The sequence below is a fragment of the Lactuca saligna genome, chromosome 8 (genome assembly GCF_052625555.1).
Source record: "Lactuca saligna cultivar CGN05327 chromosome 8, ASM5262555v1, whole genome shotgun sequence".
NCBI lineage: Eukaryota > Viridiplantae > Streptophyta > Magnoliopsida > Asterales > Asteraceae > Lactuca > Lactuca saligna.
In genome coordinates this window covers 97,455,483-97,474,007 of record NC_136424.1, presented here as the reverse complement: position 1 = coordinate 97,474,007, position 18,525 = coordinate 97,455,483, and the positions used below count along the sequence as shown (strand labels likewise).

Below are 18,525 nucleotides of genomic sequence, written 5' to 3'. Positions count from 1 at the left end.
ATTTTAAAAGTTAAAATTCAACCCTTATACTATTAATAATATTATAAGTTAATAATATATATATATATATATATATATATATATATATATATATATATATATATATATATAAGAGCAAGTCATTCTTACTATTAGTTGGGATTCATTCACGAAGTCGGTCTAAAAGGGGGGGGGGGGAGGGTATAAGGTTAGTGCCTATAAAATGGTAGTTTAATGGGTTTCCACTCTCACCCACTGTTTCGTTGACTGGTGGAGGGTCGTTAGCTGAATGGGTAGGACAAGGACTATAATTCTCCCTTTATTATAAGTATAATGATAAATATAAAGTAACTAAACCTTTTATAAATTCCCAATTTTAGTTACTTTAGGAAAATGTGAATTTGGTGCTAACCCATGAAATTACACTTCACACTTTGCTTAATTCGTTAGTGGAGTGCATATAGTTAACCGGCACACTAACTTGGATTTAACAAGGTAGGCAAAGGGTAACTTAATGTTTATCATAGAATCGGTGGAGCACGTGTGTTTAACCGGCACATCGATTAAGTGATAAATATAAAGGATCCCAAGTTCACACCTTGTTTGTGATCCTCGACATCCCAGTCACAAACTTGAGAGGGCACAATCGATATTGAAACATGCCACTAAAAATTTCAATGCATCTCTAAAGATCTTGGAGTTTCAAACCAATTAAAACCTAATTTCTATTCCGTTTTTCATGGTGGAAATTGGTGAATCATCATTTGCCTACCTCCAAATATTTTATAGCTTGGATTACACCATCCCTCTTCCAAGTTATAAAATATTGTGTTGGATCCTAACCTAAATATTTCATATTGGGTGTTCTATTAAGGACTTAAATCAACTAACTTGAATTTCTCCCATTGTAGATGTCTGGTTCAGACAAAAATGATCTTCCCAAATCCCTTAGAACAAGCTTTCATAGTGAAGACGATTTCCCGTGATTAGTTCATGGAAATCATACTTCTCTTCCTCAACCTCCTTCATTTATTGTCCCGGACCCACAAGCTCGAAGGCTTGAAAAGTTCAAGGTCACCCAAGCCCTACTAGCAATGAAACATAAAGATGGAAGACTTGCGTGCACCCATATCTTAGGAATGAAGTCACACATTGACAGGTTGAGAATGTTAGGTGTCGTGTTTCCAAGGAAGTTGGCTATTGATTGGGTTCTTCAGTCACTTCCTGAGTCATATAGTGAGTTTATTAAAGACTACTATGTGACAGATCACGACATGACCCTAATAGATATTTCTTATTTGCTTGTTGCTGCTAAATCACCAATGATTTGGCGCAATGGTCAAGCAAATATTGGTGGAAGGTGTATTTCTCAAACTTCCATGGACATTAACAATGGTAATATTGGAAGTCTAGAAAAGCTTTCTCTTCCCAATGTAAAGGGATCGGCCTTGGTCAACCTGGTTGACCAAAAGGTAAAGGGAAAGGTTAAGTCCGTGATAGCCCTGTGTACTATTCCCAAAGAGTCTAACTACCTGAAGGATTTGAGAGAAGGAAGAATCAAAAAGGTTTGAATCTGCTTTAGGTAAGTCCACTATCTAACTCTGTTAGGTTCCTAATTGATGATTCTTAATACAAAATGTGACTCGGTTACATTTTGATTTTTGGTAGGATCAAGCAAAGGGAAGGAAACTTAAAGGAAGAGTATGTTGAATCTGATCACGAAGATGGATTTCAATCGCATGGTTCGAAGATCGGATTCCGGAGCTGCTACTTAAGAGTTATAATAGATTGCTAGGAAATATGTAATAGCATAGTTTTCATTTAAAGTTGCATTATAAGGAAAAGTTTTTCTGCATTTTATATATAAATAAAATTTTTGTTTTACTTTATTTTATATCTCCTTACAATGACATTTATGGAAAAATTGATGTTTGTATGTTTCTAGAAATATTGAAAATATGAATTTGGTTCTTTCATTTGTGGTAGTGTCTAAATTTACCAAATAAGGAAAGTTTCTCAGCACCCAAGTTTTCAATTGGACCGAAATTTGGAGTCGTGTAAGTTGTATGATGAATGAGAATTTTCATCTTTGGAAAATTAAGACTAATTCCTTGTTCATATGTATATGTGAGTCAAGTGAAGGACTAAGGGATCAAGTACACATTCTTGTGCATTGGCCAAAGTCCACCACAAAAGATCGATAGGACTATTCGTCACGATTTACTAAAGTGTAGTAAATATAGTTATACTTACAGGTTTAAGTATAATTCTGAAACACTGAAAAAGTTTCAATGAAAGACAAAACAAATAAGAAGAATCAAATTAGGCAGAAAGATAAAAGTTTCTCGAATCTGAAAAGATGGGAGAGTACTTTAGTATCATGTTTTATGATCATCTTAATGTTTATGAAACCGAATCACAATTAATCCTCTAGGGACATCCTAGTGCATTCTTATGGCTAAGAAGAGGAGTTGTGAATTGTTGAAATGGTTAAATCAAGTAGATGATTCATACTTCGTTCCAAAAAAAGTCTTAGAGTCATACTCTGTGACATCCCCAAAATCTCGGCCAGAAAAGTTCGATTTCATTTATGCTTTTTAAAATAATTTCAGAGGAAATCCCTTTGATTAAAAAGAGTTGCGGAATTTGTTCCCAAAAACAAAATATGATAAGATAATATTTATCAAAGCATTTCATCAAGAGATGCATTTTCATTATATAATCAAAACTCGGGATGTCATGTTCCGATACAGACCATAAAGCATAAACGATAAAATTACAAGTCATTCAACAAATATATACATATACAGACTTGTAAACAAAACAAATTGATGATTCATCCATATTATGCCCTTGCGCCACTTCCTGTAATACAAATAAAACTGAGTGGGTCAGGCTTGGGAGCCTGGTGAGCATATAGGGTTTTCAATCCACAATACATAATTGAATTTAATTTCACCAACCAACAATAACCCGATTACCCATTCCTGTTATCCTCACTTTATGTCCCTAAAACAACATCTATCTCAAGGGACCAAATCTAGGATTTTCATCGGTACGGACATTACTGCTAAGGGGTTTCCTCAACAATAGATATCCTAAAGGCAACCATTAGGGGGATAGAGTACACCGGTGAACACATCGTTCACAACACCTACAGGTTATGAACCTGCTAGCGTTCCACTGGACTGTCTAGAAAGAGTCCGTGGTCGTCATCCATACTCCGCTAGATGACTAGGTCAACATCAACAACATCGAGGCCTCTCATCTGTTTATCACACATAAACTATCTACCCATGTTCTACCCAACATATTAGTAGATAAAAATATATATTTTTATGCATAGTTTAAAACCAGTATAGCATGTTCAATCAATACATATTCCACATAACAGATGAGGCACACAAACATAACATGTATTTCATAGACAATAAATCAGATCTATGAGATAGAAGAAAGTGAATATACATTCACACATATAATAACAAAATATACACATAACATGTATTTTATATAAAATACTTCATAATTATGCGTTAGAAGAAAGTAACTACACACTCACTTGATCAGAAGATGATCGGACAACACTACGACTTGCAGAAGTAGTATTCTTCGGTAGATCTGGAAGATCTTCCCAAAAATCGGGCTCCTCGCGGGCAGAGCTTCGGCTCGGGAATTTCACTTCTCAGGATCTTTGGGGCTTCGGGACTTGCTTCGAGGCTCGGGATTGATACCGGGGCTTCGGGATACTTCTGGCACGCAAAACGATGCAAAACGGGAGAAAGAGAAGAGAATTTGGCAAAAGAAGTCGGCTGCCCTCGCATGCCTTTTATAGAGGCTGAGCCTCGCACATACGCTGGGCGTACTCAGTTACACGGAGCGTACGTGACCAAAAACGTCACTGCATGCGTCATCGGAGCACTCGAGTCCAAGGCGGTGCATGCATCGGGGTACGCTGGGCGTACTCAACTACAGTGGGCGTAGTTCGGATTGGGTGGATGAGTCCTTCGGATATACATCCGAATTAAAGATTAATTAATAAATATTAATCATTTAGAAACTTTGGAAATTCATATCTTCTTCATACGAACTCCGTTTTTGACTTTTATTTTTATTATTTTTTTTAGTAGGCTGGGACAGGAAAACTCTGTTATAAATTCATAACTCCTTCATCTGACGTCCGTTTCGTCTGTCTTTTCATCAATGCGCTACTATCAACGAGATCTTCGATTCTCGTTTAAATTGTTTCAACCAACAATCACTCGATCTTGAATCGAGTATTCAGGCTGCATACTGCTAGTCAAACCTTCGAAAAATCATAACTTCCTCATACGAAGTCAGATTTGGGCGTTCTTTTTATGCACGCTCTCGGTTTAACAAACTCTACAACATTCGTTTAGATCACTAGGGATAAATATCATTCTAACATAAATTCACTTTTTACGTCATTTAGTGTTGCCGGTTCTGTCGCAAAACTTCGACAGATCATAACTTTTTCGTTATACCTCAAATTTCGGCATTCTTTATATATTCGGAAACCTCATTTCAACTACTACAACATTATCCATAGATATCGAGCAAATATAACATTTCATTTTGATGCTTCTTTTTATTCTTAATTCAATTAAGTCACACAACTAAGCACAAAACACATAATACTCAAATAATATATCTTTATTATTTCAAAACGGTTTACAAAGGTTAACCTAGACTATTATATCAACATTAATGACAAACCCAGAAACACAGGCGTTACATACTCCAAGATTGTTACTTGAGTGACACATCTTAAAGAAGGTTTATAACACTTTTCAAATGTAAGAGTAAAATGTGTTTTATTCTTATACATTTGAAATTGGTAAGTTGTGATGCTTTGGATAAAACAAAGACCAACTAAGGCTAATTGTGTGAAGTGTTTGTTCTGATAAGAATCCACCCTATCTCTTGAATATTTCTTTTCTCAAGGCATGGTACTTGACAAGAGAGTCTTATATGTCAAGAGGAAAGTGGGAGTCTAAAAGATCTTGAAAGAGTTTCAAGATCTAATCAAGAATAAAACCTGGAGTTATCACTAGCACACGACTTGAGGTTTATAACCTATCGTGTTGACATTTTCCAATTTCTGTGTCCATTCTAGTTAAAGTTGGCTTTGCATATGAGTTTTGAGAGTTCTCAATTGGTTGCATAACAACTTGGAAGCAATAGCAGGCCCTTGTGCTGCCAGATGGCAAGAAGTTAAGACTGCACAAGTTCAGTCCATATGAATTTGGATTTGTCACTAACCTTGTCTTGTGATTATGGTTTTGAAAAATTCACATGTATAGGAACACATACACCATAAAATCTAAGTGTCATAAGGTTTCTCTCCGATTCATGAAAATGATGGTGAGGAAACGTTTCACCAACAAGATTTTAAGTAGATAGCAATTGTGTTATTTGCATTTCTCAAAGTCGTTAGTGGAATGTGTGTGGTTAACTGGCACACTAACATGGGCTTGTGAGAAATGGCAAAGGTCTAAACAATTGAGACTATGATTATGACATCCCTTTTCATTGTTTTGAAATTGTTTAGACACACATGTGTGTTATCTAAGGAAATGTGTATGATTTTGATAAAGTTTTATCAAAGCATCTTGTATCAAAAGTCGATAATTTGGTAAGAAAGTCAATAAAGTATTGATTTCCAGAAGTCCAGCTGATTTATGACTACATGTCAAAGCTAGTGGGAGCATAAATGTTATGCTAATAATCATCATGTTAGTGAGAGCATGATAATTATGATAAGTGTTGCAAGTTAACAATGTTAGTTATAGAAAACAAAAGGTTCAATTAGGAAAAGTTGTTTTGCTATAATTAAGGGAGAGGAAATTATACTTCATTGCAATTCTAAAAGCTTAGATTGAGGTTTTAATCATATTTAGTCAAGGATATATATATATATATATATATATATATATATATATATGTTGGAATGTTTCAAATTTTATGTTGGAATGTTTTAACTTAAGGTAATTCTATATATTGCGTTCTCAAAATTCGATTATGATTACAACATCCCTCTTCATAGTTGAATAATAAAACATTGCAAATAAAAAATATTGTAGCAAAAGACTGGTCTAGAATCATGTCCTTATGAGAGACATCATGAATCGTGTCTCATATGCTTCGGGTATAGGATCGATTGCATGTGTTATAATATTTATCATGTCTAAATTTTCCAATTGCATGGGGGCATTAAGATGGGAAAAAGTCTAGAATTGGATAGGACTACAATGATTAAGCAATTTTCAAGGGCAATCTAAGGTTTACCAATGATAGGTTGCTTATGGACAGTTGGAAGTATAGTGTTAACTTTTGAAGGACCATATTGACATATTCTGAAAAGAGGCAACTCTTGTTCAGAAGTGATAGGTGATAGTCAAAATGGAAATATGGAGATGTCTCCATAGGTGGAAGTTATTCAATCTGTGTAAGATTAGAAAAACTTAATGCAAGAAGGATCTTCAAAGCAATGTACTTTGAATATGAGACTTCATTTCCATGGAGTGGATCTCCATTGGAGTACTCTGTAATGACTGTTGACAAGTCTTTGTGACTTTGTGCATAATCAATACAAGAGGATCACTGCATATAAGTTTAAAATCTAATAGATTTCAGTAAATGGTAGGAATTTGGAATTCTTACATTTATGGTAAGGATTTGGGATTGTGAAATAAGAATCATTAGAATTATGTTCAATCGATCTATTCCACAATGTAAAGATCATAGACAAACATAGTGTTCATACTTGATGTATGGCATAACTAATGTTTGGACAAACATAATATGCATACTTGGTGTACAGCATGACTATTGTTTGGATAAACATATTGTGCATGCTTAGAGCATGGCATGACTATTGTTTTGATTCAAGTATAAAGTTGATTAGTTGAAACATTATACAATAAATAATGTGTAATCAATATGGTGATAAATAAAAGGTGTTCTATTTATATTCATAAGTTCTGAGACCATATTGCATTCGATTATTCTTGTGTTTCACTTTGCATGTTTTAACTTCCAGAATAACTAGGTCATTCTTCCCAAAAGACTAAATTATTCAAACCATCCACAGTTGATAATACGTTGGAAGTAGGTATTAAGGCAACACTGTCATGAAGTTGGTTTGTAGATGTCTAAGGTGTTGGACGTAGCGAGAGTTGCTACAACATTCATGAGTATTCATAAGTTCTGAGTATTGGATTAAAACCATGCTCATTTGAATCACTTCATGGATTTTATCACGAGTGATCATGAGACGATAATATCTTATATTCTTCAAAACTAGAGATATGAGTTGGTTATATATTGATTGCACGAAAACGCATTGGTAACTCGATGTTATAAAACGTGCCTTTGTGTATAATTCAACAAGTAGTAGAACAAGCATATGAGTCGAATTTTATCCATTACTTTTACCCTTGGAGGGATAAAAGTGATATATTTGGTCCTTTCGATGATTTAGTGATGATACCCCTAAGTGCTTGGCCTAGCCTGGACTGATTTGATTTGTTCAATTAGTCGGTCATCATAAATAAGAAATCGGTAAACAACAAATGGAAAGAGAGAATGATTATAATCCATGTCTCAGTCCATATGATATCTAGAATGGAGGAATATATGATCCCTTATCTAATGGACAAGTCATTTGACTAGGTTAGAGTTCGGCAGTAGCTTTAAGAGCTACAATTGCTATTCGGGATCTTGGTGTCATATGCAATAATAGTTTTAGACTTATCCAAGTGGGATACTATTGGATTAGATGTCTAAGTCCATAACTATTATTGGTATGTGTACGACTTGAGAGTAGCATGGTCCATTTGGGTTGCACTTCACTGGAAAATTTATATAGATAGTCTTTTGAGAATAATATGTTTATGATTTATATTAATATATTATAAGTTCTAATATATTAATATGGAATCATATTATTTAATTAGTATTGATCAAGAATTAATTTAGAATTAATTTAGTGATAAAAAAGGAACTAATTAAATATGGACTCTTAAATATAGGATGGGCCAAGTTCATTTAGGTTGGGCTAAGCTTGCATGGATAGTCCATGGAGTTTTTAACTCATGGATCCTATGGAAATGAAAGGTCATGGGTATTAGGGTTTATATGAATGTAACCATAATCCTCCATACTATATAAAGAGGTCTTTGGCACATGAAATGGAACTAGTGTGTGAGTAAACAAGAGTGGGTCATTTCTAGTGTGCTTACTATTCTATCAAGTTTCCAAGGTGTTTTTTTGGTGATTTATAATTCCACTTGAGGCTTCCACACTATTGGGGCTAAGCTCTTAAAGTTCAATATTTCAAGCTTCATCAGAAGGTATGTCATCTAACTAGGATTTTGTAGTATAGTGGTTTCATATTATGCTAGTTAGGATGAAACCTATGAATATTGAATATTTTCTTGTATAATAGAGAAAATATAGATCCAAGGTTTATAGGGTTGCATGTACACCATAGGAAAGTTAGAATGCTCAAAATCCATCAAATCTTATAGTATAAGAATGTTTGGTTGGGCCTTATGTTTTGTTCTTGTTTGATTGGGGGCTTAAGGTAAGATCAGGTATTCGAAAGTCTATCGGGTCCAACATTATGTATGGCTAGCATACACTAGTGCTGTAGGGTTGGTGGAAGTTTCATGGATGGTTGGGTTGTGTGAGGCCGGTAGGACAGTTATGAGATATTTAGCATTCCTCTAGGAGTGATGATTGAGCGCTCGCCATGATCATGTATATTATTAGGGTGTTGTGATGATACTTGAGACAAATATCGGTAGGTGTAGAAGGTAGTATGGGCCCATACTACTGCAAGCACAGGACCCATACACATATAAAGGAAGTCACAATCCATAGGGTTTGGTTGGGAATTGGTTCCCTTCCATCATATGGATTATCAAAGACCTTTCTGGTGCATTATCAGAATGGTGGTTACGATACATCTTGAGATCGGATCCAGGTTAGGATTGGGAGCTGGTAGCCAGGTTAGCAAAGCATTGTCCGAGCATTGTGTCAACGGGATCATCCGAAAATAGGTGATTGAGGTTGTCCGGAGATAGTTTCTGGAGATGTTTGGATCTATCAAGACCGCCGTGGTTGAGTATTTCGATGATTGCTATGCAGTAATTGCCGAGACGGATACCACGACAACTATAACAGCTGTAACGGCGCTAGAAGGAGGAGCTGGTCAAGCTTTCCATTACTAGGACTTGTTATTAGGATGTGTTCTGATGGGCAGAGAGCTATAGTTACTTGGGATCAAGGAGATATTCTATACTCGTTACATTCAGCAGGCTAAGCGGGAGTAGCTATCACAAGAGTTATTGGAATTGAGGATTCGAGGGTTTTGCTCGAGGCCCGAATGCAAGTCGCGGGGACTTCGGAAGGGAGTTATGATTATGTTCAGCTGGAGTTTTGCAGCTGGAAGTAGAATGTTTAATTGAAGGATTGGAATGTTGTTTTTTAGAGCAAGGATTGTACCTTGTCAATTTTCGAGCTCGAAGGAGTGAGCAGGCTTGTGACCCCATGATTAGGTTATAATCTAGCTCGGGGTCAACTAGTCACAGGGGTTGGCGACAGTATTTCAGCATTAGTGAGTGTGGGTGAGTCGATGTGGCATGAGTATCTTGTGAGGTGCACACGATTACCATCCCTACTCATAGGAGCTAAGATCCGTTTCGCCTTAGATCTCTTGTATCGGGCGGTAAGGGTTGATTGTGCGATTTATTGCACTTTTAGGGTTGGAGACTATGTCATGGGAGTAGTTGTAGCCTGGCTTAGGGCATGGGTTGTTTTAGTTACTATAGCTTAGTTGTGGATGATTGAGCTGGTGAGTGAGTGAGGGTGCAAGGCCCTTAATGATATGATTTCTAGAGCTCAGAGCAGGAGAATTATTAGAACACTTTGGGAAGAAGGGTATTATGTGGGAGGTCTACAGATAGGGTCCTACATGATGGTTATTTAGCATTGTCAGGATTCAGTGGTTTTAGTAACCGTTGTTGATTGGCGGATGAGGGTGCCAAGGGAAGTAGCTCGCTGTTGAGATATTAGTTGGAGCACCTATTTTTAGGTTTTCAATATTTGAGTGTGGGATCATTCAAGCATTAGTGACTATCGGTTTCACTGGGATTCAGGAAGTGTTCAACTAGTTCTTAGAAGCGTGTGATTGTTGGGGACTGGCTGGTAATGGAGCACTAGTTAGAAATAGTTGGTTGTCATCGGATCGATCGTTGGAAAGCGAGGACGATTGGGAATTATCCAACTTTCATGTATTGTAAAGACTTAGTTGAATCTACGTGGGGGAGAATTATCTTGGAATTCAGAAGCAGGAGCGGTTTTGAAAATGTTATAAGTTTCGCATCGTTTTTAGGAAGGAAGACAACCCAAGTGGCTGTTTGGTTTGAGGGTTGTGTGAGTTGGGAGTTTGGTAAAACTCCCCAGCATGAGAATCGCGTCTTCTCGGTGCTTGATAGCAGAATTTGGGGAATCAGGTTGGGATTCTAGACATGAATTAAGTTCAGTTGTGTGTTAGGTCGATTGCGTGTTCGACCAGTATGGAAAGTTTTGTAAGACTGCGGGGGTAGCCGTAGCATTCACTAGCGATCAGGTAATATGGAAAGTGTTGTAAGACTACGGGGGTAGCCATAGCATTCACTAGCGATCAGGTAGTATGGAAAGTGTTGTAAGACCGTGGAGGTAGCTGTAGCATTCACCAGCGATCAGGTAGTATAGAAAGTGTTGTAAGACTGTGGGAGTAGCCATAGCCTTCACTAGCAGCAGATAGTGCTAGAAGTGTTGTAAGTTTACGGGTGTAGCCGTAGCATTTACAAGGTTAGAAGATAGTGCTAGAGTGATGTAAGTTTGTGGGTGTAGCCATAGCATTCACTAGGTTGGTAGATAGCATGATCGCGTTGTTAGGACGCGGAAGGGACAGTAGTACCCACCAGTTCGGGTGTAGCAATGAGGATATGGAAATCCATGGATTGTTTATGGGTTTCCCCAGAGGGATTAAACCTGGTTAAGCCAATGATAAGACTGTAGGAGCGACACTACAGTTATGAGATCAAGGAAGCAATGGATTGCTAAAGGTTGCTTGTGATGTAAGGCTACCATTGGTCATGTTGCAATCGCTTTTAGCCGTGGATTTGGTGACGGTAGGATATTAGACTATTATGGTCAGATGGACTAGAAGGACTAAGGGAGCCATGAGTGGTGATATAGATAGGGTGGTTATTGCTATTCGAAGTTTCATTTGCAGGTCGCGTGGAGTGACTGTATGATTGCTCGTTTGTTCAACAACCGGGCAGGAATCCGGTATTCTGGAAGAGCTTTCTGTCAAGTATAAGTGTACTGCAGGGAAAGTTGGTCTGTGACTCTATCTTCTAGTAGGAACCCCAGATTATCAGAACTTGATAATCCATTTGGGAGATAAGTGCAATGAACTTGGAAACGATTCAATGTGGGTGGCCTGTCGGGGAGCCAGACCATCTCGATACTTCAGATTTCAGATTGATTAAAAGTGATCAGACTACATGGAATTCGTGTATCATCAGGTTCTAGAACCCTACGAGGGTTGGATACGGTTGCCTTGGAAAGGCTGGGATTATGCACGGAATTATGGCCACATAGTTCAAGTTGTCTGGCGTGTAAGGGATGATGAAGAATGATTTCGAGGACGAAATCCAATTTAAGTGGGGAAGAGCTGTAACATCCTTTTTAAAATAGAATAATTAAATAATAAATATGGAACCCTGAGATGTAATTTTATTATTATTTTATATTATCATTGTCCAAAATCATGTAATAATTAGTCGGGTGTTGGTTTCGGAAAGCCAAATGACAAGATTTGAATCTCCGGGGGTTAAAGTGTAATTTTGGGATCTATTTTGAAAAGGATTTCAGAATTTGGGGTGTTTTTGGTATCATTTGGACTTTTATCGAATAGATTCTTGGGGGCAGGGACTAAATGGTAAATTCTAGACTCAGATTAAAAAGGGTTTTGTATAGGAGGGGTTGTTTGGTAAGTTTGAGGGTTGAGATGAGGACACAGGATACACCCGGTGACCCCTTCCCCATCGTTTCCTGGAAACAAACCCTAAGCCTCATTCGTTATATCAGTCAGCACTACCCTTGGTATACCTCCAGTCGTCGCTGCTTGTTGAGGATCTCCGCTACCAGAACCGTCATGTACAACCGGGATGACAGCCAAAGATCGACAACGGAGCTAAGATTGTTGTTGCGGGAGTTGTGTGCAACCGGAAACCTGTTGGTAAGGCCGTCTGCTACCTCTCCCTCTCCTCTCCTTCGCCATTCTCGGTGATTCGACATCGTATACCTCAATTACTTCCATCGGTGGCCCTATAGTCGTCGTTTCCACTGTTCCAGCCTCCTCAGCTACCTAGTCGGTGGTTGGGAGTTATTATATCATATATGGAAGAGATGGAGTTGCTAATAGAACCTGGAATGCTTGTGGGAGCATGTTTGGTCTGAGAAAACTCAAGAGAAACCCACCATGGTGGCTACCACCATGTCATTCTTTTCAGCTACAACCATCCACTATGTAAAGGTGTCTATGTGTACAATTGGTTATGTGTATGCCCATTTTCGTAAGGTTACTGATGTGTAGGTTTTTCTTGGCCAGTAACCAGAAGGAAAACTCATCACCGCCGCTTGCTACAACCATTCTGCGGCTTGCTGCCATTTTTCTGTCGCCACCAACCACCGTGGGAGGTGGTTGTGTGTGTGTTTTACCATGTATTTAGTTGTGTGTGTGTTGTTGTTGTATTGCGTGGAATGTGTGTGTGTGTGTGTGTTGTGTAAACAGAATTCGTGAAAAACCCACCACCACCGTGAGGTGGTGGCTGCTGCCATGTACCACCGTCGTTCACCGCTACGGTGGCTGTGTGTGTATGTATGTGTATGTGTTTGTATTAGTGTGTGTGTGTGTGTGAGAGTTAGTTGGGTTTTTCTTTGTATTATTGTAACCGATGCTAGTATAATAAAAAGAAACTTGTAACCACCACCGTGAGGTGGTGACTGCCGCCGTGAGTCGTCGTTGACCACCACTACCCGAGGTTGTAGTGGGTGGTGTCCGCCTTATGAAAACCCTAATGGGCCTTATGAGACCCTAGTAGGCCTAATGAAGCCCTAATTGACCTAAAAACCCAAACATGTGGCTAATGGGCTAGTATTGGATTGGAAACCCTGATTAGGGTTTGGGAAACCCTAATTTTGGGATTAATCAAGACCGCATGGTAATTAATTAATAAACCTAAAATATTACTTAATAATCATTGACAAATTAACCTAAGGTAATATTGGACTTAATGGATCAATTCCTTAATGGGTTAAGTAGGAACACTTAACCCTAATCATCATTTAATGTGAAAACCCTAATTTCACTTGGGCCTTAAGTTGGGCCTCTCTATTGGTTGTGGGCAATGAGTATTCCATCCCGAGGATGATTGGACTCATAGTATGTGGTCATTCCAACCTGATGGTTGTGGCCTTGGGGCATTCCATCCCGAGGATGATTGGACCCATAGTATGTTGGCATTCCAACCGGATGGTTAAGGGCCTAGGGTATTCCAACCCGATGGTTGATTGGACCCATGGTATATTGTTTGTGATTATATGTGTATTGTTGTGTGTATGGGTATATTGAGGGAACTCACTAAGCTTTGTGCTTACGGTTTCAGTTTATTGTTTTAGGTGCTTCAGATATCTCGGCAAGGCGAATGCGTGACCGTACACATCCTCGTGTTTTTGGACTTATGTTTTCTGGGATACTCTGATATTAAACTATTTTGAAAATATTTTGTAATAAATAATGGGTTTTGGATGTTTGAAAAAGTTTTAAATTGGCTTGACTTTATGGGTGTTACAAGTTGGTATCAGAGCCTTAGTTTGAGTGAATTAGAGGAACACTTGTGTGAATCCAGTCACAAACCAAGGAAAAAGATTTTCAAAATGATATTTTTCAAAAAGGTTTTTAAAATAAATAAAGGATGATGCAAGGTGTACGATCAGCCGGAGCCAGTAAGTAGACCCCAAAATACAATACGGTTATTTGATATTGTGATATGTTAGAACAACATGCTACTACTAGGATAGGAATCTTCAGGAATTGCATGATAGAATTGAATTATTACATGATGCCTGCTAGCTTAGGGTTTTCCTTATATGAGATTGACATCATTATTGTAGTTGCTTGCGTATGCATCACGACTATAATTAATTAAGGTCGTATAGCCTGAGAATCTTTGGTTTGGCCTTATGTTATGTTCTTTTTTGATTGGAGGATTAGGGTAGGATCGGACATTCGAAAGTCTATCGGGTCCAGCATTATGTATGGCTAGCATACACTACTAATGTAGGGTTGGTGGAAGTTTCATGGTTGGGTGGGTTGTGTGAGGCTGGTAGGCCGGTTATGAGATATTTAGCATTCCTTTAGGAGTGAGGACCCTAATTTCACTTGGGCCTTAAGTTGGGTCTTTCTCTTGGGCTTTGGTGATTAGACTATTAATGGGCTTTCCAAGAATAAGTAAATGAACTAAATAATTGTATGGGTTTTGGGATAAGGCCCATGTGAGAGTCTTAGGCCCATGTGAGAGTCTTGGGCCCAATTTGGAAAATGGGGCCATAGACGGACCATATTTGGGCCTTTATGATTATGTGATATTGGGGCATAGGAATACCAAGAGTTTGGGCTAGAATAAATGGATGGACCTTAAGGAAAAACCATGTAGAGGTCTTGGCCCAATTTGGAAAATTGGGCCATATGTTGGGCTTTGGCCCATTACTTGACTTTTGGGCCTTTGGAGTGTGAGTTGGACCTTGGGCTTGGAATCGAATTATTAATTGGGTGTTGTTTGAGGTTGACAGCTCAAGAATCTATCAACCAGCAGCTGGGGTTTTAACCGTGGGACTTTAGCAGTGTGAAGTGAGTTTTCCTCACTATACTCAATGGTCTAAGGCACCAAGGCCGGCCCTTTCGGATTATTATCCTGATATGTTATGCTAGTATGATTTGTTAGATCGGTATCCTGGTAGATAGAATGGTATATACTATTATGATCTGTTAGATCAATACCCTGGTAGATAGGATGTTATTATGTTGCTATGATCAGTTAGATCGATTTATCAGTCTATAGACTGTTATGTGATTATTTGTTATATGTGCACATGTTTGATTGGTGGTTGAGGCTTATCTGCTTTGTGCAAAAGCCAATAGACATGGGCATTCCAACCTGTTGGTTGTGGACCGTGAGTATTCCATCCCGAGGATGATTGGACTCGTAATATGTGGGCATTCTAACCTGTTGGTTGTGGGTCGTGAGTATTCCATCCCGAGGATGATTGGACTCGTAGTATGTGGGCATTCCAACATGTTGGTTGTGGGCTTGGGGTATTCCATCCCGAAAATGATTGGACCCATAGTATGTTGGCATTCCAACCGGATGGTTGAGGGCCTAGGGTATTCCAATCCGATGGTTGATTTGACCCATAGTATGTTGTTTGTGATTATATGTGTATTGTTGTGTGTATGAGTATATTGGGGGAACTTACTAAGTTTTGTACTTACGGTTTCAGTTTATTGTTTCGGTGCTTCAGATATCTCGGCAAAGCGAATGCGTGACCGTACACATCCTCGTGTTTTGGACTTATTGTTTCTGTGATACTCTGAAATTAAACTATTTTGAAAATATTTTGTAATAACTAATAGTTTTTGGATGTTTGAAAAAGTTTTAAATTAGCTTGATTTTATGGGCGTTACATCAATGTCAAATGTTGCACCTATGCCATTAGCTATTTGAAAATGTAGTCCCATTTCAAAACCGAATCAGAATTCACCAAAACACTTCTCATGAACTTTATATACTCAAAATTTTATTGAATTTTTGTAGGTACTCAGTTTACTCAAACAAGGTTCAAATTATTTTTTATTATTTTTTATTTTTTTTGACTTTCTTTCTTGGGTTATCTTATATCTCATATAATTATGCGCTTTACTATTTAAAACCAGATGAATTATATGCATTATCGATTAGAAATTTAGAGAATTTTTCAGTTTTTGATCAAATTATGTTGGTATTTCTTTTTGGAAGTATAGATTAATTGGTCATGTTCTTGATCTTGTTATCGTGAAACAGGGGGGATTGTGATACACTTGAAATTTCTCTGATTTTCTTTATGATTTTGTGAAAAAAATTCTTCATTTTAAGCATGCTTTTGAGAGCATCAACTGAAAAAGAAGTACTTGGTTTCTGTAATCATAAGATCTAAAAACAATGTTAGAATACAACCCTTCATCCATCTTCTCCCAAAAAAAAACTCCAGACTCCCTGAAGACACTGTCTTCTTCACCATATTCAGCGACTCCTCTCTTTCACAGACCCCATTTCCCAAAATTCCAAATCTACCCCTCTTTCTCTCCTCCTACCTCCAAATCCTCCAATATCTCACCCAATACACCACCAATTTCATATGGCAACACGAACCCTTCACTCTCTCCCCATCCACCCAATCACATCGTTCCTTTTGCCCCTCAAATCGCATCCCCCATCTTCATGGTAAGCTCAGATATGGAGACAATCTTGAAGACGAATGGTTCATTGTCTTTCTACTCTTTCAAAATGGGTCACCCTTAAAAGTTAAAACCACCACCAACCGAATCTTTATCATAAATGGCAGCCTACATATCATCCTACTTTAGACAATGCGCTTTTATATCTAATCTAACAAGAAAATGAAACCAAGGCACCAAATTCAGTCCAATTAGCCATAAAGAATCCAATTGGGGATTACCCAGATTAGGGCAATTAAGAATATGCATAGGATAGGGTTCCATTATTAGCGACACAGATCTTGAAACACGAACCATGTTTAATCTCAGCTGTTGAAGGCTTTTATGACCGTGATATAGACTCAATGAAGTACGCTGCTAAAATGGAAACATTTCTGTCAAATATAACATTTCAAGCACCAAAATTTCAAATTTAAATGATCACGATCTTGGTGATATAGCAAAATCAATGCAAGAATTTGCTCAGAAAATGTCAAGCTTTGAAGGAGCAGGAGTTCCTTAAAACAGGCAAGTTTTTATCTATTTTTAAATAAATCTTCATGGTTTTTTTATTATATAAAATTCGATGTTTTTGTTACTTTAGGAATTCAGAAGATACAGACCTGGATGTGGAGCTGTTTATGAAAGAAATGGAGTCAGTTATGAATCCTTCAAATGGGGATGGAGACGAGATGATGATGATGATGATGATGATGAGCTGGACTCTGATATGGATTTGGGTAAGTTTTTTATATGAATCTATGTTAGTTGTAATATAATTTAATCGATTAGATTAATAAATCATTAGTCTTATAAGTTATAAGGGAAAGTTGAGGCCGATGATGATGAAGATGAAAAAACGGTTTTCATGCGCTCTTATTCTATTGCTCTGATGAGTCAGGAACTCAAGACTCAAGAGGACAATAGTCGATAAAATCTTTATTCGTGCAAATGAGCCGGAATTGAAGAAGGATGAGGTTTGTTATATTTTATAAAATTTAGACCATTCATGTTCAAGTGAGTGATATTGATGGAGGTTATTTATGAAAATTTTCAGAGAACATCGAATACCAATGAAGATGTGGATGAATAAGAGTTTAGTGTTGTAGATGTGGAAGTGAACCTTGTGAAGAACTTTGTTGGTTCGTTTTCTTCACACGAGAGATTACCGGGTCCCGTTTCCTATTTGCTTGAAATCATGGTCCTTAAACTCCTAGAAGATCACAAGGACAAATGATTTTAAAAACTTTACTTGATTTATTTTTTATAAATATTTGATTAAAGTTATCCAACAAAGGTATCTTCTGTGATGCTGGGGTGTGTGATGTGTCACCCATTCAATTTTTAGGATAATTTATAGTTACAATGTTGATATTTTTATAAAATCTATTTTTATGTTTTATAATTAAATAAAATTAGCCCGGTCATATTTGCCTCCTATTTTGAGAAGTATTCTAATTATGAAAAAAAATCAACTAAAATCAAAATCTAATCATCAATTTAAAATTTATCAACAATTTAAGGAAAATATATATGTAAAAAAAAATGCAAATCTATTTTTATATAAATTTTAGAAAATGTTTTTATATTTTATAAACTCACCATGACCAAAAAAGTAAATAAAAAATCAAACCTAACAAATCTAGTAATTGTGTTGCTCTTCTCTCGTTTTTGTTGTTTTGAATATCTCATTGATTGCTTACTACAAGTTAAGGTTGGTAGCTCATCTCTTTTAGTTTTCCAACAATGCTTCTCGCTTGATTGCTTTCTGTCTTTCTCTCTCGTGCTTAATGCTCTATGAAGTTAATGGATAATGAAACGAGAAATTAAATGTTGTTGGTTTATTCTTTTATGTATTGGCTTGATAGGGTTCTGAGTTTGTATTCTTCTGTAATTCGATCTATGATTTATCTATATGTATACTTTATTTT

The 18,525-nt window shown here is 37.3% G+C and overlaps 1 pseudogene; it reads left to right on the top strand.

Annotated features, from left to right (window-relative positions):
• Positions 1-16,319: 16,319 nt before the first annotated feature.
• On the top strand, positions 16,320-17,093 carry LOC145012589 (protein ecdysoneless homolog pseudogene; annotated as a pseudogene).
• Positions 17,094-18,525: the final 1,432 nt, after the last annotated feature.